Source organism: Rousettus aegyptiacus, unplaced genomic scaffold, assembly GCF_014176215.1.
Source record: "Rousettus aegyptiacus isolate mRouAeg1 unplaced genomic scaffold, mRouAeg1.p scaffold_m13_p_3, whole genome shotgun sequence".
NCBI lineage: Eukaryota > Metazoa > Chordata > Mammalia > Chiroptera > Pteropodidae > Rousettus > Rousettus aegyptiacus.
In genome coordinates, this window is record NW_023416306.1 from 66,829,934 (window position 1) to 66,848,636 (window position 18,703).

Genomic DNA, 18,703 nt, shown 5'->3' on the forward strand with positions numbered 1-18,703 from the left:
GTAGTTTATTCAGTTATTTATCTGTCTGAGATAGAAGTAGAAGTAGAGCCTAATCTCCAATATCCCTCATCTCCTCAAATCAGGGTAATCTTTCTTCTCCCATTATCTATACTCAGGCCTTGTCAGAGCAAATAAAGATAAGACAAGGCTTCCATAATTCTTGTGTCAATAACTTTGCTTTGTGTGTGTAATTTCTCTGAATGTACTGTTCTCCTCTCCCACCTTTGCTTATCCAGAATTGTAAACTTCAAGTCCCATGTGATGTCCTACCTCCTTGAAGCCATTCTTGATTGTTTACACTCATCTTCTTTCTGCTATGAGCTTAGAATTTCATAACTAAGAGCCTTCTGCTGTTCACTAATGTTTTAAATGCATTTGGCTTAATTTATAGACCAAAATCACCAGGGGGCCAAGATTTTACTTATGCTTCATACTCTTCTTTCCCAAATCATACTGCTCAATTGCTCTAAAAGTACTGTGTGATTATTGGGTAGTTTATAATTTTATAATTGAACAGGTTATGAATCAATGGTGTTTTATTACTATTTGAAAAGTAAAAGAAAAGCTTTAATAACCCTAACCCTCACCAAGAACTACTTTTATGTGAACTGTTTTATCTATCTTTCTTTGCTGATCTCATTTCAGATCTACAGTGCATGTAGCATTCTGATTTCTGCTTTCCCCACCCCCTTACCATATAATCATGAATAAGTCCATGCATCTATATAATCTTCAAAATTATCAGTTTTTATCTGTTGCATGATTTTCTAGCTTGTTGATAGGCTATAATCACTGTGCCATTTCCTTATTGTTAGGCATAAAGATTATTTTCAGTTTCTTGCCACAATGTACAGTTAACATTTTTAAATGTGTAGCTTTTTAGTTTTGTTATGTTTGGAGATAAATTCCCAGAGTGTCATCTGATTCATAATAGGTGCTCAATAAATGAATGCCATTGATTTGTCTCCAGACGTTTTTGCATAACTCTGTGGGTTGAGTCACTATAAAAGTTACTCGTTTTACTTTGGTTAACAGGTCTACAAAGAATATCCAGGCTTGTGAAGGAATTTTCTTCTCAGCTTCAATGTCCAACTTCTTTGGGAAATGTGGAGGCACTGGAATCAAAATCTGTCAGGACGCATATTTTTTTCCTTTGGAACCTCAAAATACCAGATGCAATAACAACCAAACCACCCACATTTGTCTTGCAAGGATAAAACTTTCATGCAGAAAATTCTGTAACTCAAATGTCATTGTCTCTAGACACATGACAAACATACCAGTGTGCCCAAGGAAATATGCATTGTTCACTCCATGTCTCCATCTGCAGTTCAGGTTCTACTGTCTATTAAAAATGCAGGAAATTTTGTTGGAATTTATCATGGGCTTCTTTGCCTACCATCCTTTACAGGAATAATCACAAACTGTAAAATATGCAAGGATTGAAATAGTGTATGACACTCATATAAAGATGGTTGTGATTTAAGAGACAAGAAATGTAATTATGTGCTGCTGAAGTTCTTGTCCTTGCCTAAAGAAGGACACAGTAAATATAAAGTTCCCGTAACCTAATGTTGCTATAACTTGTTGGAGAGATCTCAAGAATCCAGCTTGAAAACCACCTTTTCTGACACTTTGTGGACTGATGTAAATATACTTGTATTTATTTTCAGTGCATGTTGAATCAGTGAATAAATAAGTGCCAGAAGCATCTATCTCCAAAACTCATGCAGAGATAATAGTGTCTTTGTTCTTTACTTCTAGACTTTCTGGATAATGTTTCTTTTCCCTTTTGTTATGTCATGAATCCACATCAAGTATTCTGCAACTTATGGAACTAAATGGGAAAGATACCTGATACAACATACCCGATGTAAGCAGTAAGGGAAAAGAAGAGGGAAGAGAAGCAAGAACACACAAGTGTGTCCAAGACAATCAAGACATGGCAGCTTGTTTCTATATTGGGTCATGAGGCCATAACTGTTATTTGCTATTTTAATTTTCCATTATTAACTCTTCCACAGTTCCCTTTTCTCTACCCAGTATCTTGTGTAGTCAAGGTTCATTGCTTGGTACAATAACCTAAATATATATATATTTTTTGAGGAGACAAAGTTTGTGGTGGCCTTACCTATGTGTAGTTTGAGAGTCTGTTCTTAACATTAGCAGGGTGATTATAGGAGGTGGTTAGAGGTATTCTTCGGGTTCAAAATCCTTGTGGCCCCCACTGTATAGCAATGATAATATTTCCTTTATTACCAGTGTCAGTCACCCCATGACAATAGACTACTACTCAGCCATAAAAAAGAATGACATTGACATCTGCAACAACATGGATGTAGAGGGTATTGTACTGAGTGGAGTAAGTCAGACGAAGACAAATGCCATATGACTTCACTTATATGTGGAATCTAAAGAACAAAATAAACAAAACAGGAACAAACTCATTGATATAGAGAATATTTTGATGGTTGCCAGATGGCAGGAGATTTGAGGGGATGAAAAAGGGAAGGGATTCAGAAGTACAAATTAGTAGTTAAAAAGTAGTCATGGGGACATAAAGTACAGCACAAGGAATATAGCCTATAGTATTGTAATAACTACAGTGTCAGATAGGCACTAGAGTTATTGGGGCGATCACTTTATAAGTTAAATAAATGTCAATCACTGTGTTGTACTCTTGAAACTAATATAATGTATGTCAACTGTAATTGAAAAATTAAAAAAATATTTTAAAAAAGAAGGTCCTTTCGATTTAGTGTCAGAGAAGCATTGATGATCCTCAGCCAGAGCTGTTTTGGTGGATGGACACAAGTGGAAAGATGAGAGGAGAGGGGAGAAAGAAATGAAGGGATAGCAACGAATTGAAGTGAGGAGGAGGAGGAGAGTTGCTGGGGCAGAAATGTGGGTTGTTGATTAAACAGAAGATTTTTTGTGAGAAAGGACACTTCCTAGTATAAATTTACTGAAATAATGGAGGGAAAAAGTTTAAACCAGGAGGGGCCTGGATAGTTCTTCTATTGTAATAAGAAGGAGGTGAGTGTTGATATGAGAGTTTGGTACCAGCAAACTGAGAGGTTCTCATCTGATGGCTTTTAATTTCTCTAAAGTGGAAGTTATCTGCTGAGAGTGAAGAATAATGGGGAAAGCTTGAAGATATGAAGGGAGTTTTGAAATTGCTATTGGAAAGAATGGAGAGTGAGATGATCATAAAAGGGAATAAAGAACCATAGCAGAACTGTTGGCCACTGCTGATGATTCTGAATTTATAGTATCTGAATGGGTAGGCAGAGAGGTAGATTGTGAAAGATCCAGAGCTAAGTTCAAATGTGTTTATCTAGGCTAGTGACTCTCAGACTGTGCCTAGCGGGTCTTTTGTTAAACACCTAAGATATGAATAGATATATTGCTAAAAAAAGAATAGCATGGGGGTGGGGGAACCTAAGGAATTCTGCCTGCCGTCTCCTTCACTTGGAAATTCATCATATACTTCATGGTCCTGCATGGTCTGTGAGAAGTATTCAAATGACTACACTTGCTAAACTGCATTTAAACCAATTCTGCCAAGAGAGGTCTTCAAAATCTGGCCTCTACCTCATGGCCTTGCCACTCATCAGTCTTCCAACCCACTGCCCCCCTCCACGTTCTTCTGGACTATTTGCATTTCTTTAAAATACTCCAATCCTTCTTTTCTCAAGTCCTTTGCACAGGATGTTTTCTTAGCTTGGAGCATCCTTTTCCCCATCCACATTTCATATGACTGTCTCAGGATTGCTATCACTTATGTTAGAATCCTTCCTCAAATTGTCCAAACTTTGTGTCAGCATTCTATATTTATCTGCTCTCCCATTGTGAGGTCATAGCACCCTAACTCCCTGTTTGCCTGTACTCTACCCACTGGATTGTAAGCAACTTCAAACAAAGAACTTTTCTCTCTTTAGCACTGTCTCCCCAGCACCAGGCACAATGTTCATACATAAGACACACTCTGTAAGTGGCTAGGGAGCCATTGATGAATGGTTCTTCCTTTCACCTTGGGCAGGAAATGGGTGGAGTGGGGAGGTATAATTGTTAGAGATGCTGCATCAGGTGAATCTGGCCCTGGTTGAAGTCACTGAACGAGCAGGCACTTTGCTAGTTCTGAAGCCTTACATTTCTGTAGTTAATATCTGTCATTGTTATCCTACACACAATAACATATGTGTGTACCCACACATGGATCTTTGAATGCATATGTATGTTGACAGACATACATGGATAAAATTTGCATTCTCTCTTTCCTCAACATTTATTTCTATCTACTCCATTTGTCCTAAATTCTTTATGGAGTTATGGTTGTTTTCACACTCTTCATATTCATCTTGATCTCTTTCCCTCTTATAACACTTCCTATAGTCACCCCTCTGGGCCTTTTGCCCTTTCATTTGGTCTTTTATTTCTGCATGTTCTTTCCAGGCTGCTTAAAGTGCCTCCCAACAGACTTTTAGTAAGAATACGTACATTTGGCTTTGGTGGTGCAGATGTTATACAATGGTGATGTTTGGTGCTTTTTTCTTTCCCTACAGGGACTAGATGCATACAGTGTTTCCCTGCTCATTCTTTGTAATAGTACTGCACAGGCAAAATGTTAATCAATTATAGCAGCAGAACTAATTAAAAGGCATGCATTATACATCTTGTGGACACATTCTTCATTAGCATAGATTCTCAGCATTACACATTCATGTCAGAGGGAATTAAAAGGAAAAACTTAAAAATAAAAAAGACATACAGAGAACCAGACTTTTTGGTTTTCTTAAGACTTTTGCTGAATGTTTGCTTTTGTGGATTCAGATGTCCTTTTAATTTGTGTCCTTTTAAAAGAAAAACACTATGCTTTGTTTTTATGTACTTAAAAAAATCCAATGATCCTTAAAATGATAAAGTTAATCATGCTTTTAACCCCTTGAAAGCTTAAATTATATTCAGTGAACAGGTTTCTAGAAATAGAAATAAACTTTTAATTTAGCTTTTTCATAACATTTCCTAATAGACATTCAATTGTCTATATAGTTTAATACTAGACTCATATTTGCCATGCTGTTGCTTTCAACTCAATTCTTATTCCAGAGCCCAGCATGGTCAATAGCAAGACTGACTGAGAGTCACCAGGAAAGGGAATCTTAGAATTTCCCTAGAGTCCTGTCCAGTAATATGACTTCTTCCTCAAAAAGATTTGTTGATTCAGGCTTTTCATGACATTTTGGCCCAGATATGTACTGGACTACATATCTTCTGTACTGAAAGAGTCCTCTTGTGCATTAGCAATTCTCATAACTTTCTCTATAGCCACCTTTACATGGAAAGCAATCTGTTAGATAGTAGAAGTGATGATACAGTGATTACCAGGCATCCTTTAGTCACTGAGCCAGGTAATGTAATGATTGGATTCTACTTTTAACCATGAGCATTCATATCACTTTTAAATTTTTTACCTCCTTCCAAAACAGGATTTAAGAGCTTGAAATACCTAGTTGTCTATATTATTATAAGAGTTTTACAATTTGTCTTCCTATTTTCATTCTTGGCTCATAGTCTGTTCTCCACTCAACAATCCAAGTAAGATTTAGAAAATGTAAACCAGATCACATTACACCCCTGCATAAAACACTCAAATGTTTCCCATCATTTAGAATAAAATTCAAAGTCCTCTAAGTGTCTACCAGGCCCTACTTGATTTAGTCCCTTCTTCAATCTCATTTCTTACCACTATCTGTCTTTTCACTTTGCTCTACTTATACTGGCATTCCTGTTGTTTGAACATGTCAAATTCACTTCCTTCTCAAGATCTTTGCACATGCTCTTCTTTTTTCCTGTCAGTCTCTCATACCAGATGCAAGCATGTTTTGATCAATCAATTCATCCAAGTGTCTCTTCAGATATCTCCTTAGAAAGGACTTCTCTGAGTACCTTATCTAGAACATCAAGTAGTACTCATAGCTATTATATTATATTGTATATTTATTTAATTTTTTTTCTCTTCTCTACCAAAATATGAGCTCTTGCTATGGGTTTTGTCTACCTGGTTCAATGTTTTTATAGCATGATCTGGAAGAGTGCCTTGTGCATTAAAAGTATTTGTTGTGTATTTATTGAATAAATGAGTAAATGTTCTTGCCTACAGTCAAACAAAAACTGGTATTTGGATTTGATCAGTTATTAAGCTCTAAAGACCAGTTAGGCACATGCCTTCTACTGTAAGAACTTGAGAGAAAATTACACAGGACAATGAAAAATATTTCAAAACAAATAGTCTGGTAGTATTATAGGAAAAGGAAGTGAGCAGGTGGGATCTAAATGTACTTCACATAAATGACAGAGTGACATTCTTTACTACAGATACTTTAATTCAAACTTAGCGTGCGTGGTTCATGAGAGTTCAGAGAAAATAACCATTGCCTATCTGTTCCTCAAACTGTAAACTGGCACCTCTCTGGTATGACTACTTATCAAAAACCTCAAAACATTGCATTAATTTTTGACTCAACAATTCTATAGCAGATAATTTAGCTTATGGATGTAATTATGAACATGAGTAAAGATTTATCTCCAAAGGCATCTAATACTCAGTCATTTATAATAAGAAAAACATTGGAAGCAACCTAAATATCCAAAAGAGGTCATCAGTTAGATAAATTACAGTACAATTAGACAACGGAATTCTGTGCAGCCATTTAAGATGGGAAAAGAATTATAATAAAATGCTAAGTGGAAAATAAGTTTATGAAACAATATGTAGCCCTTGAAACAACACACATACTCAAACTGTTTATGTTTATGTTGATTTAACCACCTAAATAGTAACATTAGATATCTATGTTGAAGTTATTGGAAATTTTAAGTTTTCTGTTCCCTGTCTATTTTTTAATGGTTCTGTAATGAAAATTTATTATTCATGTTATTAAAAATACACATCAGTGAACCTTATAGAAGTAAATAATTTCTTAAAGAGCTTCATGCAGATAAGCTACTACTCCTTTTCTAGAAACTTGCTTCCTTGTTGTGTGTCCTGTTTTTTAGGTTACACACCCATTTGTCTGACATATATTTATGGAGTGCCTACTGTATGCCAAACTCTGTATTAGGCTGTCCCTTCACCATGGGATATCGAATTCACAAAACCCTTCACAACCATTGTAAACATTTTCACGGGATTGAGGAGAGACTCTCACGTATCATTTCATCTCCTTTTTCTTGAAGATATTTCTGAAGGGGAAAGTATCTCTATGAGACCATTCTCAAGGCTTTTCATTTTGGACAGTCCACTGTAACAAGATTTTTTATTTTATTTTATTTTTATTTATTTATTTTTGCCTGGAAGACCGACTCTTCGGTAGCAAAATCAAGCCTTTGGCCTGCAACAGTTTTTGTTTGAGGTCTTCTCAAGGTGTCACTAGACTATATGCCTGGCCCAGCTTCCCATGTCAGAGCTGATATACCCACCTTGTTTTCCACTTTACAAGATTGACAGAGGCAGGAATAAAAGGCAACCTGCTGAAAGGCTTTCAGATAGAACAGTATATAAAGAATAGGCAGTGACTTGGTATCTCCTTTTTCAGGTGTCTTATTTAATACAGGATCCCTAGAGCCTAGTGTATTAGATGACACAGAATAGGTACTCAATAAATCCTTGAGTGAATGATTTACAAATGGCCAGATATCAGCTCACTCGTTTCTAATCTTCCTGAAAGCACCCAAGAGCAGAGCCCTTTCTCTGGGTTTCTCCACATACCAACCCAGAGATATGTGAAAATAAAGAATTTGGGAAGTGTACTATATCTGTAATAACTCTGATAAATAAAAATATGCTATGAGAAAATGACAGAGAAGAGAAGGCACATAAATAATCCACATTGCATTGTAAAGATTGCAAAAGCACCCATGGACAATCAGCATTTTCCCTGCTTAACATGCAGGCCTTTAATTGGAAACCTAAATGATTATTATGCTTTCTGTGTTGGAATTACTCTGTCATTCTGGCCACTCTGTCCTTGAGTGAGATGAATTTCCAGTGGTGTGTTTAGACTGCTTTATTCAACAAGACCAGGTACGATTAATGATCTTTACTTTCCTGGTAGTCGGAAGGGAGTTTTCATCCTCCTAGGGGAGGTGGCTGTGATGATTGGGTCAGAGTTGCTGTATGGTGTCCATCTACATCATTAACCTCCAGGAAGAGAGAGCAGTCTCTACCTTTCTCCTTTCCTAATTAGCAGAAGTTTCCAGCCTAGTTCAATACCCAGTGTTCCCAAATTAGGCAAATATGCTTCTATGTTTCATTTACCCCAAGACTGACCTTCCTTATATAAAACACAGAATAGACTGAGATGATTTTCTGCAAAAAAAAAAAAAACAGATGGAGCTTCCTCTACCTATGGGTGGCACAGTCTAGTTTTAGCTTCTGTTTGATTTCAATTCCATTCTCATACAGAAAAGCCCATTCTCATCCAGAAAATATGTCAGACGAAAACCCCAGACAACTCTGTTGTATTTGGATTACATGACCAATTTCCCAAACAAGCAAATAAAAAGAGGCTTTATTAATTTGAGGGCAGGAGATTTTTGAAGGCGATGAGGAGCAACAACCTTTTTCCCTGCGGTGGCTGTGATTGAAATTACTAGATGATACCTTCAGAAGAAGAAGAATGCCCTTTTGCCCTTTAAGACTCCAGTCAATAAGCTTTTACAAGCAGGAATTCAGACTATGCTGTACTATCATTTAGTTTTTAATTAATAACAAATTACAATTGCATTTTCAGAGTGTCCCTTGTTAGATCCACATTAGCAATAAGACAGTTCACCCGAATGGATGTTATTGCAAAGAACATCAGGGGAATGAATAAGATATACAGGGTGCCTGGGGGGTGTATTCAAGGTGGAGTTGGGGGAGGGGGAAGCATGTTGTGGGAGGAGGAAGCACAAAAAAGAAAGGAATCTCAGCTAACAGCAAGGGAGCCCTGGAAGCTGACTGCTGTGTGTACAATAATTTGTTTGGGGCCTCCTCCTTGGGAAATGATTGTAAGGTTTTGCTCTACTTAGGAAAATGTTGGGGTGGAGGAGCAGCACGACAGAGAGGAAAGAGCATGGATTTTGGAATTAGACAGGATCAGATAAAAATACTACATAATGGTAGGTAAGGATAGTACTCATTTCTATGGCTTCCGGGAAGATTGATGAGCATGTTTTTGTAAAATTCCAGGTATGGGTTAAGTATCTGGTAATTGGGAGCCATTAATGCCTCTAGTCTGGGTGTGAAAATTTCAAAGAGGACCATATAGGCTGACCTGGGTAAGAAGCCTTTTTTCTTTTTAAAGGAAATTAACATTTAAGGATATAATTCCCATCATGATCACTATGGAGGATTTTCTCAGAATCCTTGTTTGAGGTCCTGAAAGAAGAAAGTGGTTATTTTGGCTTCGGGAGCTATTTTATTGGCACTTCATGAAAGGCCTTGGAAGGTTTAATGCAGAGAAGAAGGAGTAGAAAGAAGATAGAGGAGGAGAAGAAAGAATGAGAGCAGGAAGCAGTCGTGGTGGTGGCAGTGAAACATTTTAAATCTCTATTTTAAAACCTAGTTATCTTGAAAAGACCAAGAGGAATTATATTGTAATAATAACTGATTGCCTTTGAAAGATGAGAGTACAAATTTTTTTACCCCCAGCTTCTGCATTTTTCAAATTTTCTACAGTGAGCCAGCATATATTACTTTTATAATTAAAATGATCCCTTGTTAATGGCTTCAGGGTCAAGCATCCTATTCTGGACCTTTGAAAGAAATATTGAAGAGCTTAGCTAAATGGTCAGACGTTCATAAATAGCATGAAAGGGGTTTAGAAATTCAAGTCCAGCCCCGGAAATCACCACAACCAAGATAGGCCAGTACTCTTGGCCTGTTTCATGTTCACAAAAGGCAAAGAACAGAGTGTTTCATATGAGGGAATCTAGCTCAGTAAACACAGATCTAATATTGGAAAAAGGAAAGTTCTTTTATAAGAGGACTCCAACTCTTTCTCCCTGACTTCATCCCAATTTTTGGAACTTTTTATTCTTGTATGTTCTCTGACACAGCATTTTGGTTCACTGGAACCTCATGAGTAAATCGGACAAATGCTGACTTACCACACTGAGCCTGCCATGGTTCTGCACTGTCTGCAAACCCAGTAGCAACAGCTGCAGGGGAACTTGTGGGAATCTTGAGCAAGTTTTAATTAAGGCAATTTTCTTCAGACAGACAGCTCCGGTCTCTATATTTTATTCACCAGGACCCTTAGGTTCAGCAAATGCTTTCAATAAATGCTGTAATGCTTATTTAGAGAAGAGTACTTTGGTTAACAGTTTCACATCAAAATAATCGTGGGAACAAGGAAATAGCCCATCACTTGGCTCACATGGGTGAGCTAATCTGCATACTGAAAATGGTACAGTTGACCTGGAATGTGAGTAAATTATGGATCACAAGGAGAATACTGTCATATCTTTTTCTTTGGAAATGGATTCGTACAATGCTTTCTTTAGTGGATGGGATTGTGGGCACAGCCAAAAGAAAACTTAATTTTTGAGAGAAGCATCAGATAACAGATGGGTATTCCAGAAAGAAGTAAGTTAATTAATAATATTGAATAAGAGAGAAAGAAATTTAAGTGGTTAAGATTTTTGAATAATGATAACATAGTTCTGAGGATGTTGTGAGAAATTGGAAGGCATAGCTCTTTAAGGATTTTGGTGACATGAAAAATCATATGTAATTGCCCTCAAATTAGTGACAACTACTACGCCAGAGTATGGAAGAGTCAAGGAGTAGTAAATTAAGTGAAACAAGGAGCAGAACATTTCCTAGTTGTTGAAATCCCTTTTTCATTTTATCTTTACTTGATTATATTAATGTCTCTAACTTGCCTTCTTAATATTATATACCGTGTCTTATGCTTATGGTAAATTAAGATGACGATTAATATGTACAATCTAACTGCTATGGACTAAGTTGTTTCCCCCAAATATTCACATGCTGAAATCCTAACCCCAAATGTGATTGTATTTGGAAATAGGGCTTTTAGGAGGAAATTAAGGTTATCTGAGGTCTTATGGGATGGGGTCCTAATCCAATAGGATTGGTGGCCTTATACAGAGAGAAAGATATATCTCCCTTTCCTCATGTGCATAGGATATGTGAGGACGCAGTGAGAAAGTAGCTGTCTGCAACCCAAGGAGAGAGTTATTACCAGACACTGACCCTGCTGGCACCTTGATGTTGGATTCCCAGCCTCCAGAAACATGACAGATTTCTGTTGTTTAAGCTACCCAGTCTAAGGTATTTTGTTATGGTAGCCCAAGGTGACATACCAATGAAGGATGTTGTTTTTGTTTTTGTTTTTTTAAATTAAAGTTTCTCTAAATTACTATGATGGAAACTTGGCCAGAGATTATTTTCGAAATCAAGCTCAATTATCTTCATCTTATTTCTTAAAGTTTCCTAACTGACATAAATAATATCCCCTGTATATTTCCCATTGCTTACAATGATATTTATTTTCCACTAGAGAAAAAAGAAGCCATGTTACCATATACATTGGATGGCCTATTTCTTCACACCCATCTTCTACTTAATTCCACAGTCAGCCTTGAATGCAGATCACTCAGAGTGGGCTCTTTCTGATTTATTTCAATTCTAAATCTTGAACAATTTTATTTTACTGTTTTCCAAGTATATATAATGAAGAATTGATCTGTGCCAATGAATGCAAGAGGAGGCTAAGCTTCTATTATGTGATTAATAATGCAACACTATTAATGAAACATTAAAAAGATGAAGAGAAGAATGAATGATGCTTTGGAACATTCAAAAACTAAATACAATTTTTTAGGAAAGTATTTTATTTGTGTGTCTCAACAGATGAAATTCATAACCTTGTTTCTGATAAGACAATTCAAACATACAAATCAATTACAACAATGTGCTTATCAGCTCCCCCCTCCCACCCCTGTATTTTAAAGCAATTGACAATTTTGAAGGACACTGAGACAATAGGGCTTAGCTAAACAATATGGCAATTAAAAATGGCCCTCTAAGAAAATAATTACAATAGTTGTTGAAAAGAATTTGTCCTTTGAGCAAAACAGACAGCATGAAAAGAATCATCATGAAATAGAAGGATTATAGCTTCCCTTTCAATAAAAGGGAAAGGAGATGTATATTAAAACAATGGTACAGAAAGCTGAGGAGTCAGACTGAAAACAACAGAAAGCCCTAGGCAATAAATTTCTCCAATAAAATGCAACCCCTTGAAGTTATCCATTCAAACTCTTGTTTCATATTGAAATAAATAAATGCTCCCTGACCCCCAGCACCTGGAAGTGAATCATTTTATTATTTTTTCTTAAAATTAGTTTAGTAATTTTTTCAAGCCAACACCTCTCAAAGAAAAGAGGGGATTTGTGATGAATCTTGCAGATTTCATGTAGAGGTCTTATTGAAGATAAATCAAGCCAACTCATGGTCAGGGCCATTTTAGATTCTAATGGTAAAGGGAGTAGACATATCCTAGCAGACCTAGGACTCCCTGGGGAAAAGGCTCATACTCAATGACTTTGTCCAGCCACTCTACATCCTGCAGCACCTTTGTAATAGGCCCCTGATTCCTCATACCATTTCTTCGTACTTTCACAGTAAGCCTCACAGCACCCTTGTGAGGTAGGTAGTGTTATGGTCATTTTGAGAGATGGGGATGCAGAGATGTGAACCAGCTTGTCCATAAAGAAACATGAATTTAGGGATGGAGTCCTGGGGACTCTTATTCCAGATCCTTGTCTCTTTAGTACTTAATTATTCTGACTCCCTGAGAGTGGATCATTAAAGTAGGTAGGTCTTAAAGCCAGATAGTGCCTGGCCCGTTGGACACTAAGGCCCATCTCTAAACCAAATAATTTGGATGATAGAATGAGAAACAGTTTGTGATCCACATGGAAGTCAAAGAAATGAATCTTGAGAAATGCTGGATTAAAGTTCGGGCCACAATTTGATAAATTTATTTACATGCCATTAAGTTACTATGACAATATATTCTCACTAGATGTTGTATGATTAAATAGTACAATAAATGAATGAAAAAGATTGTGCTCAGATAAGTGAAAAATCAAATTTTCTACATATTTTAAAACAAAAGCTGAAGAAATCTGATTTCCGGTTTCTAATAAAGAAGGGAAGAGTTAACTGGAGCCCTGAATTTTCTGTGGGCATGCATTTAAACTAATACTTGCAGCATGTAAAAGGATATAAACACAGCTATTTAGAATAATTTTTAATATAGAATTTTTTATTTATTGGTTTGGAACCCAAACTATGAAAATAAATGTTAGAGGCAGTGCTACATATATAAACATCATCCATTTTTCTTCAAAATGAAATTCTCTCATATATTCCTATTTTTTTATTGTCATTCATTTGAAAAGTTTATGCTCTCCAGTTCTTAGCAAATGCTATTTTGAAAATACATTGAACTAAAACAATGAACTAGTCTCCTCTTGACTCACCAGCCAGGGTACACTTTAAGTTACTTTCCATTTCTGTGAACCTATTGTTTTTTCACTCCAGAAGACTAAGGATAGAAAAAGCTACTATGTATTGAAACCAGCCCTGTATTAATACTAAAAAGTTTTTTATTCAGTGCCGTGGAAGGCTCTACTTCAGTGGTGAAGTAGGGGCAACTGGATTCTTTAGGTGTTGCCAAAATAGAAGATCTTATATAAAGCAGGATGCAGAAGCTGACTTGGTAATCTCTCTGCATTACATGCTTGTTCTGTGTTTAGTGAAATAATTCCCAATAGGATGCTTGAACTGATAGATAGTGAGGCTTAAAGAAAGTCTGGTATGGATATGTATGTGTATTTAAAGAACTGTTTGTCTAACTTTCATGAGAGCCCTAATGTATATAGTAGATATACTCTATTATTCTTTTGTACATCTGCTAATAGCCCATGGCTAAAAGAATAGATTAAATGTAGTGAATTGTTTCTGTGCTGTGGTACTAGCATGCTTGATATCCTGTGGTTAAAAATGTGACTGGTGATGCTGTGGTTAGAAAGAGCTCATATAGGTGTTACCTCTGTGGGGTCTGGTAAATAGATGTCTATCCCAATCTGACACTGAGCAAAATTATCCAATATAGCTCTAACTTCTGCAATCATACATAAGTTTTAAGTCTTTCAAGCAAAGAGGTAACCCGTATAGTAGATTTATTTATTTTGTGTGTGTATATGGTGCGACTCTCCTTGGATTTCATCTTTCAGGCCCTGACTTCTTAGTGATTGAGTTCCATTATAATTTTCCTTATTAGAGGCCAAACAGAAGAGTGAGAATCTATGGGTAAGCCACATGTTTTCCATCTGTCTTTTATTTTCCTTATTTTTCTCCATATGGTTCTTTGTTATATATATATACATATATGTATGTATGTATGTATGTATTCATTCATGCATGCATGTGTATGTATATGTGTATGTGTATGTGTATCTCGTATTAAAATATAATTATTATTTGGAGAGATTTATTGGCATGTCTTGACATTAGGATTTACCCAGTTCAGAGTCTTATGGTATGAAACAATGCCTGCAGAGCTATACCAAGAGGTTTCCTTCTCAATCTGAGTTTTCTGATAGAGGGCCATAATTTTTGCATTTGGTTGTTTGTAAGAGTTGATGAAAGGCATCAGAGTGACAAGCCCTAGAAGACAGTGCTTTCAGGTTTGCTACCAAAGAGTGGCAGAATTCCTGGGTGAATTTCTCCTCAGGAATCCCATTAAGGTTTCTCTGTTTCCTCCTTAACTTGGCCTTATTCTACATTAATCTTCATGTCCTAAGTTTTAGGTCGGACAATGAAGTAATTAGGAAAATTATATTGGGTTCTATAATAAACTTATCTGCCTTAAAATGAGTAGGGAAAACTTTTATTTTGACTTTATTGAATGACACAGAAACATTAACAGGCAGCTAGTTGGAGCAGTATGCTTATGACCGAGGAAAGCGAGAGGCATAACAACAATAACAACCACCAAAATCCTCAGGAACACAAAACTATGATGGGCTTCTAAATTTGTGAGGTAGCACCTGGCCAGAGTGTCTTGAGTCAAAAATGTATGTTTAGCTTTCATTTAAAGATTTGACTCCATTATACTATCTTTTTCCCATTGTTAAAGAGTAAGTCCCGAAGTATGACTTTACTGGACAAACTAACTTGTGATATATCCACTGGCAGAGGTGTGTACCCAATATATTCAAAACTACATTCATGGAACATCTTTGCCTTAGTCATGCTAGTTTAGTAGTATAAAATGAAAGCCCACTGTCAGAGGTGTGACTCTTACCCAAGCAGCTCTGGCATTGCCAGAAAGCCTTCAAAGAGAAGGAAATCCCTCGTTGGTGGCAAGCTCTTTGTTTTGTTATTAAAGAATAGCTAAGAGGGAGTTTTGTGAATTTCTTACTAGTGGTCTCAGAATTTGAGTATTTGGTGCTTACCTGGAGGTGAATTCAGGGCTTTCTTGTTATTTACCAATATGGCTTCCAGTACCACTCTTGTCAGCTTTGTGTTTCCTTCTCCATTTCTTACTTACTCTTCACTGGAAGGCATGTAACAGGATATGGAGTGTGTGTGTGTAGGTGATACCATAGGATGATGGCTACCTCAGCATATCTCTCAAGCCCATTCCTTTAAGTACCAAAAGTAAGGAGAGAGAGTACTTTCACTCTCAACAAAAATATTAGGCAAGGATAGTTTTTACATTTTCTTTTCTTCTTTAACACCAAACAACTTTCTCTTTCCCTTGTTACCAATTTGCCTAAAGATGAAAGATTTCTCTCTCCTTTTTTTGTCTTCCTATCTTTCATGATGTCTTGAATCATTGATAATGGGCTGAGTGAAAGCTAACTCAGAAAAACTAGGTGATGTTGTATGTATGGCTTGCTGAGCTCTTCAGTTCTTGCTCAAATATATTTCATACCATTAATTGTTCATTAACCAATTCAAATACATTTGAGATAATTTTGCAAATACAGGTTTTGTCTTCACTAAAGTAGCATGTCTTTATAGTGTGGTTGATATTACCAGGATTGTGATATCTCACAGGTCAAACCATGGCCCTTTGGTAATTTTGCCTAGGAAGAAGCTGATAGCCTGGCCTCTGATCACTCTCTGAGTGGTCTCTACCCACCACACATTAGAATCAGATCCCACTGTATCTGCTGCTTCTCTTACTAAAGATTATTTATTATTTGATCTAATAACAGTGATAAAGATATTTAAATAATCTCATGTTCCCTCTAAGGCTCATATAACCTACCTCTCTCAATAAGGAATTACTTTCTAATATATGACTCCATTGTCTTTTATTATGTTTCATTTCTTAATAATACCCCAATGGATTTAACTGAGATGTCAGATGCTTAAGCCCTTTACATCAGTAAAGAAAACATGTTCTCTTATTTTACATATTAATAATATAAATTATTTTTACATGTAAAAAAACATGCCCACACCAATAAATCAGATAGTCAATGAGAAACAAGCCTAAATCAATATACTCTTGTCATTAGCATTAATTTTTTGAGAACAAAAACAAACTAACAGGCATTAAAAAAAAAGTATTGTAGTTTGTTGGTTTAGTAACATTCAATCGTAAGATGTTCCCAGAATAAGGTTTGATAAAAGACATTAAAGAAGAACAGACACATATTCTGTTTCTTTTTCCCCTCCTGCTCAAGCTTATCAATGCTTAAAACAGTTACATTTTAAATACTTAAAAAAAATAAATCAAACCACCCTTCCCCACATATTTATATATGTATATATAAACAATAGCTTTTTAATTAATTATGATTTGGGGGCATTCCACACCAGATGGAAAACAAAAGAAGACAAGTGACTTGGGTTTCAAGCAACCCATTTGTGTGAGGTACTCCTGATTTTATAACTAGGGAAGAAAAGAGCATGTTTTCTTACAAATAGTCTCTAAACAAAGTTTGTTCACAACTCAGTTCCTTTTTCCATCACATAGTGTGTTACTAGACATACGTTGTAAAGATTGGGAGAATTTTTTTGCAAGTCTAAATTAATCACCTGTTTAAACACTATTTGTTAATTATGTGGTATTGTAGATTATATTGATTATATTGAAATGGAGATTAAAGATATTAAAACAATTTAGAATAGGTATGCAATAAAATGAAAGTTAACAGGACAACTAAGTTTCTTTCTTTTTTTTTGTCTCTTAGAATAGGTACAAAATCTTTGACTCATTTTCAGTATGGAAAGCTATTTTTTGAACTTTATTGGAATTATCGTTAACCAATTTAGTAGAATATAAATTTGCATTTTTGTTGTCTTCTAATGGCTATTTTGCATATTAAAAGTAAGGCTGTCCTTAAAATATGCAGGGCTCTCTTGATTATGCCAGCTCTTTTCTCATTCTGCTAAGGCTATAAATAATGCTTCTATTTAAGGCTGGCATTATATCAACCCACCTGCTTCTGGAAGAGAGAGGAAAAATCAGAATCACTGAACCTGCAGATTGCTGTCAGTTTGTAATCATGTGAATAGTAAGTCTTAACTTTTAAAGTGTTCCGTGAGATAGGCCGGAGGGATTTTCTTAAAAAGCAATTTCCAGTGTAATGGTTACCCAAGAATTTGAGTACTAATGAAAGACTTATCCCTGGAGAGAGCATTCATTGACTAGGTACGGCAGCAGCTGGAAAGGTGACAGTGGTGAGTAAGGCAGAGCTGGAGTATGAGGGATCATTTCAATTGTATCAGGAAAGTGGGGCAGGATGTGGGCGAATACCTAAGTTTTCCTCTCTCTGTGGACTGTCTCAGGGGACTTGGTTGTCTCTGTTCTTTTCTTCCTCCTCCTCAGGATGTTCCCCAGGGAGATGGGGTGGCTGAGGGAGAAGTATAAAAGACCTTGGCAAACTGGAGAAGAGCAGTCTGGGATACATGCAAGCTTGTTTTGATCAGATTTTGAAAGAACAACATCAGCTCCAGGCCTGTTTTAGAAAAGTATTCTGGGAAATCTGTTTAGAAACTCACACCAGATAAGCAGTTTCCATTTGCTAACAATTTTTTTTTTTTGAGAAAATGTGCGGCTATATTTACTGTTTCCAAAACAGATAAACCAACCTCAGATTTGAAAATCTGTCATTAATTTGTTAAAGTATAGTTTACGTGGCTATCCTTTACAAGACTAGACTTATGGCCCATTTTTTGTTAAGTAACTTAGCTAAATATCATAACAGATCAACTATCATTTTGATCTTGTGTATTTATGTTGTAAAGCTGTTCTTTCCCTGTTGTAGTTTTGCTGGAGTATGAATAAGAAGGCTCTCTTGGGAATGGCTTTTGAAGGTGTTAAGGGAGGAGTAGCTGAGAGATTCATGTCATGTTTGTCAAAGAACCAAGAAACGACCCCTGTTGCTTAATCAAAACATGTGCTTCTAAAATCAACAAGTCAGATATTTCATTCCTCAAGGCTTTCCACACATAAAGGCAGAATAACTCCAAAACTCCTCAATTAGAAAATATAACAGATTTTATCAGGAAGGGTGGAGCTTCTAAGGCAAAATGTTGAAAGTCAATGGAAATAACCAGGCACATGATGTCTAATGGTGAGTTTCTAAGACCTTAATC